Raw genomic sequence first — 6,995 nt, 5'->3', positions numbered from 1 at the left:
CATCACAACAGATGCAACAAAATATAATACCGTATATTGAAGTAGGCAAGTGCTGCTTCTGACTTTCCACTTTTAATTGACCCTTGTAATCTTGTGGCGCTGACGCGTTGTAGCTTCATTTTATATCGGCTTACAGGGCGGGAGCGGGGGGGCACCACCATTTTGGGCCCCACCAAAAATTATACAAACCTGCCGCCTATGTACTGAGCCTCTGTGTTCATTCAGCGCCAAACGCCCCCTCTCATCATGAATGGACCCCAGCTGAAAGCTGGATACACATATGGGGTCCTAGGTGTTTGCACATGTGAAAAAGTGTGGGCACTTCTGTGCACACATGTCCTGGAGACCTTTGTACACGTGTACACACAGGCACCAGCATGCACACACCTACACATGCAGGTTGCTATGTGCACCCCACACACAGAGACACCTACTTGCACTCATATATAGACAGGAACCATAAGTGAACTGATGCTTTGGTGGTACTCCTGGATTCCCTCTGCAGTAGCTGTGTCCCTTGGGGGGCTAGGAACTGCAGAACACTGGGAATACAGAGCATAACTCTGTAACTGAATCTCCCAAGCAAACCAGTCCTTCGCCTGTGTGATGAAGAAAAGCCACCTTCAAGCTCAAGAATAACAGATGCATTTACCACACAACAATCTGTCTGTCTAGCTAGGTACTTACATGGCCCCTATTATTACAGTATCTGAGGGCCTTCCAAGCATTTAAAAATAGAACTAACGCTCAGCTCGCTTTCTTCCTCCCCAGCCTGTAGCAGAAATAGTTTGATGAGTATGTAGTTCTATTGCAGCTAGGAGGAGAGAAATGAAACTGCAAAGCTGGCAGTGCAGCTTTCCAGCTTTCTTCAGGCTGCAACCGCTGGCTGCTTCACTGATGCCTCCCCGAAGACCATGCTGTTCAAAGGATGGCAGGTTTAGATCAAGGACCAGTTGTTCGAACATGCATTTTCTGAGCCTGATTCACAATAAGGAGAGTGATGCTGACACAACTGGAACCTTGGGAGATAAACACCTGTCACCCCCCACCCCCAGTCATTTGTTCACCAAGCCCTAAAGGCAGGAAGCCTGGGAAGAATTGAAGCAGTTAGGAAATGTCTCTCTATACAGAAGGCAATGGGAACAGATGGCTCAACAGGCTATTTGGTTCCTGGAAGGAGGAGAATTGTCTAGTGGTTAAAGCAGGGCACAGGTAGTTGGGAGGCTTGCGTTATAGTCTTACCTCTGACACTAATTCACTGTGTGACCTTGAGAAAGCCACTTCCCTGCTCTGTGCCTCAGTTTCCCCATCTGTACGTTAGGGATCATAATGCCAGCTATCAGAGGGGTAGCCCTCTTAGTCTGAATCCACAAAAACAACAAGGAGTCCAAAAAAAGCCCACAAAAGCTTATGCCCAAATAAATCTGCTAGTCTTTAAGGTGCCACCGGACTTCTCATTGTTTTTAGGGATCATAATATTTCCCTGCCTCCAAAGTGAAGTTTAACTCACTATTTGTAAGGCAGTTTTATAAATCCCTGCATAAAAGAGGCTACAGAGGGGCCATGGAATGTTCTCAATAATACTATTAATTAGTAATGCTTAATGACCCTAGCCCATGTAGGTTGTGTCTGTAAGTTAGTAACATCTGACAGCTCTTCAGTGGCCTAAATGGAATGAGCTGGTGAGTTCTTAGTCTAGCTGCTAGTGACGGGGTGGCCACAGCATAGAATCACCCCCTCACCTGGGTCCTTTGTTGACAATCTTAGGGGAAGTCAAGGACTAAATGGGCCCTGGAGATTGAACTGAGATTGAATTACATTGGTGGGCAGGTAGGGGCAATCTTGCCCTGCAGCTGCCTATGCTGGTCCTGTTCTGTGGACAAGCAGAGGATCCAGTCTCTGAGGAGCTCCTTCTGGAAGTTTGCCTGGGTTCTCCACTGGCCTTCCATCACATTGGTGGGCTTTACCCAGGGCCAGCTCCAGGCACCTGCTTAGCAAGCAGGTGCTTGGGGCGGCCACTCCGGAGAGGGGAAGCAGGTCCAGCTATTGGGCAGCAATTCGGCGGAGGGTCCCTCACTCCTGCTCGGAGCGAAGGACCTCCCGCTGAATTGCCGCAGATCGCAATCGCGGCTTTTTTTTTGTGTGTGTGGCTGCTTGGGGCGGCAAAACCCCTGGAGACGGCTCTGGCTCTACTCACCATCCCAAGATTTCAATAGGCTGGCACAAGTGATGCTCAGCTTGCACTGTCCCTCCAACACCCTGCTGTCTAGGTGTCTCCCGCAATGGCACAGCCGAGGGAGGGGCATGACAGGCAATGGGTAAGCTACCCCTAGCCTTAAAGAATGCCTCAAATGTGCCATGTGAAGTGTGCAGAAGCAGCCTGCAGAAGCCAGGACAGCCGGCAGCAGCTGCAGCAGCGTAGCCCAGATGCATCAAGACTCCGGAGGCTCAGAAATGATGCACAGCTCATTCCCTTAAAGCACAGTCAGTAAACATTTCCCATCACTTCGGCTTCGTGATTTACCATTTCAGGCGTCAATTATGTGTCCGTGAATCTGCCCTGACTCTGGCACCATGCCAAGTACAGCAAGGCATGTGATGAAAAATAAACTGAATAACAATAACTCACAGAAATAAAACACACACAAACATGTGGAGGATAGGTTCATCCATGGCTATTAGCCAAGATGGTCAGGGATACAACCAGGGCCGCCCAGAGGGGGGGGCAAAGGGGGCAATTTGCCCTGGGCCCCGGGCTCCGCAGGGGCCCCCAAGAGAAGAGCGGAGGCTCCCGCCTCCGCCCCTCTCCTGGAGCCTCAGCGTCTCCGGCCGGGCCCCTGAGCCCCGCCCCGCCCCGCTCAGAGACGGTCCCGCCCCCGGCCCCGGCCCCGGCCCCGGCCCCAGCCCCAGCCCCAGCCTCTTACCGAGCACGTCTCTGGCGGGGCCTGAGCTCCGTCCCGCTCAGAGCCGCGTGGTGAGGGGGCGGGGCTGGGAGCTCCAACGGGGCCTGAGCCCCGCCCCGCTCAGAGCGGCGTGGGGAGGGGCGGGGCAGCTGCCTCCGCTCGGCGTGGAGCTCACAGCCCCGCCCCCTCACCACGCGGCTCTGAGCGGGACGGAGCTCAGGCCCCGCCGGAGACGTGCTCGGTAAGAGGCCGAGGCCGGGGCCGGGGCGGGGGGGAGGAGCGGGACCCGTCGGGGCCGGGGGCGGGCCGGGGGCGCGGGACCCGCCGCCGCCGAAGTGCAGCCCGGTCTTCGGCGGCGGGGGGCCCCTTCTGTTCCGGGACCCGCCGCCTAAGTGCCCGGAAGGCCTGCGGCGGGGACCCCCCCCGCCACCGAATTACCGCCGAAGACCGGGCTGCGCTTCGGCGGCGGTCCCGCTTCGGCGGTAATTCGGCGGCGGGGGGCTCCCGCCGCGGGTCTTCGGGGCACTTTAGCGGCGGGTCCCGGAACGGAAGGGCCCCCCCGCCGCCGAAGACCCCGGGCCCCCGGAATCCTCTGGGCGGCCCTGGATACAACTCCACACTCTGGGTGTCTCTAGGCCTCTGACTGCCATATGCTGGGACTGGACGACGGGATGGCTCACTTGATAATTGCCCTGTTCTGTTCATTTCCTCTGAAGCACCTGGCATTGGCCACTGTTGGAAGACAGGATATTCAGCTAGAAGGACCATTGGTCTAGCCCAGTATGGCCATTCTCATGTTATTAAAGGATACTGAATGCTAATGGGCAGGGGGTAGGTTTAGAAGATAAAATAAAAAAAGAACAAGTTAAAAATCACTTAGAAAAGTTAGATGCCTGCAAGTCACCAAGGCCTGATGAAATGCATCCTAGAATACTCAAGGAGCTAACCGAGGAGGTATCTGAGCCTCTAGCTATTATCTTTGGAAAATCATGGGAGACAGGAGAGATTCCAGAAGACTGGAAAGGGGCAAATATAGTGCCCATCTATAAAAAGGGAAATAAAAACAACCCAGCAAACTACAGACCAGATAGTTTAACTTCTGTGCCAGGGAAGATAATGGAGCAAGTAATTAAGGAAATCATCTGCAAACACTTGGAAGGTGGTACGGTGATAGGGAATAGCCAGCATGGATTTGTAAAGAACAAATCGTGTCAAACCAATCTGATAGCTTTCTTTGATAGGATAACAAGTCTTGTGGATAAGGGAGAAGCAGTGGATGTGGTATACCTAGACTTTAGTAAGACATTTGATACGGTGTCGCATGATATTCTTATCGATAAACTAGGCAAATACAACTTAGATGGGGCTACTATAAGGTGGGTCCATAACTGGCTGGATAACCATACTCAGAGAGTAGTTATTAATGGTTCCCAATCCTGCTGGAAAGGTATAACAAGTGGGGTTCTGCAGGGGTCTGTTTTAGGACCGGCTCAGTTCAATATCTTCATCAACCACTTAGATATTGGCATAGAAAGTATGCTTATTAAGTTTGCAGATGATACCAAACTGGGAGAGATTGCAACTGCTTTGGAAGATAGGGTCATAATTCAAAATGATCTGGACAAATTGGAGAAATGATCTGAGGTAAACAGGATGAAGTTTAATAAAGACAAATGCAAAGTGCTCCACTTAGGAAGGAACAATCAGTTTCACACATACAGAATGGGAAGAGACTGTCTTGGAAGGAGTACGGCAGAAAGGGATCCAGGGGTTATAGTGGACCACAAGCTAAATATGAGTCAACAGTGTGATGCTGTTGCAAAAAAAGCAAACGTGATTCTGCGATGCATTAACAGGTGTGTTGTGAGCAAGACACAAGAAGTCATTCTTCCACTCTACTCTGAGCTGGTTAGGCTTCAACTGGAGTATTGTGTCCACTTCTGGGCACCGCATTTCAAGAAAGATGTGGAGAAATTGCAGAAGGTCCAGAGAAGAGCAACAAGAATGATTAAAGGTCTTGAGAACATGACCTATGAAGGAAGGCTGAAAGAATTGGGTTTGTTTAGTTTGGAAAAGAGAAGACTGAGAGGGGACATGATAGCAGTTTTCAGGTATCTAAAAGGGTGTCATAAGGAGGAGGGAGAAAACTTGTTTATCTTAGCCTCTAAGGATAGAACAAGAAGCAATGGGCTTAAACTGCAGCAAGGGAGGTTTAGGTTGGACATTAGGAAAAAGTTCCTAACTGTCAGGGTGGTTAAACACTGGAATAAATTGCCTCCGGAGGTTGTGGAATCTCCATCTCTGGAGATATTTAAGAGTAGGTTAGATAAATGCCTATCTGGGATGGTCTAGACAGTATTTGGTCCTGCCATGAGAGCAGGGGACTGGACTTGATGACCTCTCGAGGTCTCTTCTAGTCCTAGAGTCTATGAATCTATGAAATAATTCACCCATCTTTAGCACCTGTCACCTGAGGACCTCAAAGCTCTTTACACACATCAATGGGTTTACCCTCACAACACCCCTGTTAGCTAGGTCATAATTTTCATCCCTATTTCACAGATGAGGAAACTGAGGCACTGCACAGTAACACAGCAAATCAGTGGGAGAGCCATGAACACAACCCAGGAGCACTAACTGCCAGTCCTGTGCTCTAACAACTAGAAATACTACCCGCCCCCCACCTTCCCCAATGACAAACTAGAGTCAAGAGTCATGACTCACATGCCTCCTGCTCTAACCCATAGACAACACTCCCTTCCCCAAGCAAGAAATACAACTTCTGAGTATCAGAGAGGTAGCCGTGTTAGTCTGGTTCTGTAGAAGCAGCAAAGAATCCTGTGGCACCTTATAGACTAACAGACGTTTTGCAGCATGAGCTTTCGTGGGTGAATACCCACTTCTTCAGATGCAAGTGGTGGAAATTTCCTGGGGCAGGTATATATAAGCAAGCAAGAAGCAAGCTAGAGATAACGAGGTTAAATCAATCAGGGTGGATGAGGCCCTGTCCTAGCAGTTGAGGTGTGAAAACCAAGGGAGGAGAAACTGGTTCTGTAATTGGCAAGCCATTCACAGTCTTTGTTTAGTCCTGAGCTGATGGTGTCAAATTTGCACATGAACTGGAGCTCAGCAGTTTCTCTTTGAAGTCTGGTCCTAAAGTTTTTTTGCTGTAGGATGGCCACCTTAAGATCTGCTATTGTGTGGCCAGGGAGGTTGAAGTGTTCTCCTACAGGTTTTTGTATATTGCCATTCCTAATGTCTGATTTGTGTCCATTTATCCTTTTCCTTAGAGACTGTCCAGTTTGGCCGATGTACATAGCAGAGGGGCATTGCTGGCATATGATGGCATATATTACATTGGTGGAAGTGCAGGTGAATGAACCGGTGATGTTGTGGTTGATCTGGTTTGGTCCTGTGATGGTGTTGCTGGTGTAGATATGTGGGCAGAGTTGGCATCGAGGTTTGTTGCATGGATTGGTTCCTGAGCTAGAGTTACTATGGTGCGGTGTGCAGTTGCTGGTGAGAATATGCTTCAGGTTGGCAGGTTGTCTGTGGGCGAGAACTGGTCTGCCACCCAAGGCCTGTGAAAGTGTGGGATCATTGTCCAGGATGGGTTGTAGATCCCTGATGATGCGTTGTAGGGGTTTTAGCTGGGGACTGTATGTGATGGCCAGTGGAGTCCTGTTGGTTTCTTTCTTGGGTTTGTCTTCCAGTAGGAGGCTTCTGGGTACACGTCTGGCTCTGTTGATCTGTTTCCTTATTTCCTCGTGTGGGTACTGTAGTCTTGAGAATGCTTGGTGGAGATTTTCTAGGTGTTGGTCTCTGTCTGCGGGGTTAGAGCAGATACGGTTGTACCTCAGTGCTTGGCTGTAGACAATGGATCTTGTGGTGTGTCCGGGATGGAAGCTGGAGGCATGAAGGTAGGCATAGCGGTCGGTAGGTTTTCGGTATAGGGTGGTGTTGATGTGACCCTCACTTATTTGCACCGTGGTGTCTAGGAAGTGGACCTTCCGTGTAGATTGGTCCAGGCTGAGGTTGATGGAGGGGTGGAAGCTGTTGAAATCGTGGTGGAATTTTTCCAGAGTCTCCTTC

The sequence above is a fragment of the Mauremys mutica genome, chromosome 1 (assembly GCF_020497125.1).
Source record: "Mauremys mutica isolate MM-2020 ecotype Southern chromosome 1, ASM2049712v1, whole genome shotgun sequence".
Lineage (NCBI taxonomy): Eukaryota > Metazoa > Chordata > Testudines > Geoemydidae > Mauremys > Mauremys mutica.
The sequence above is the reverse complement of the archived record's forward strand: the minus strand, read 5'-3'. Positions refer to the sequence as shown.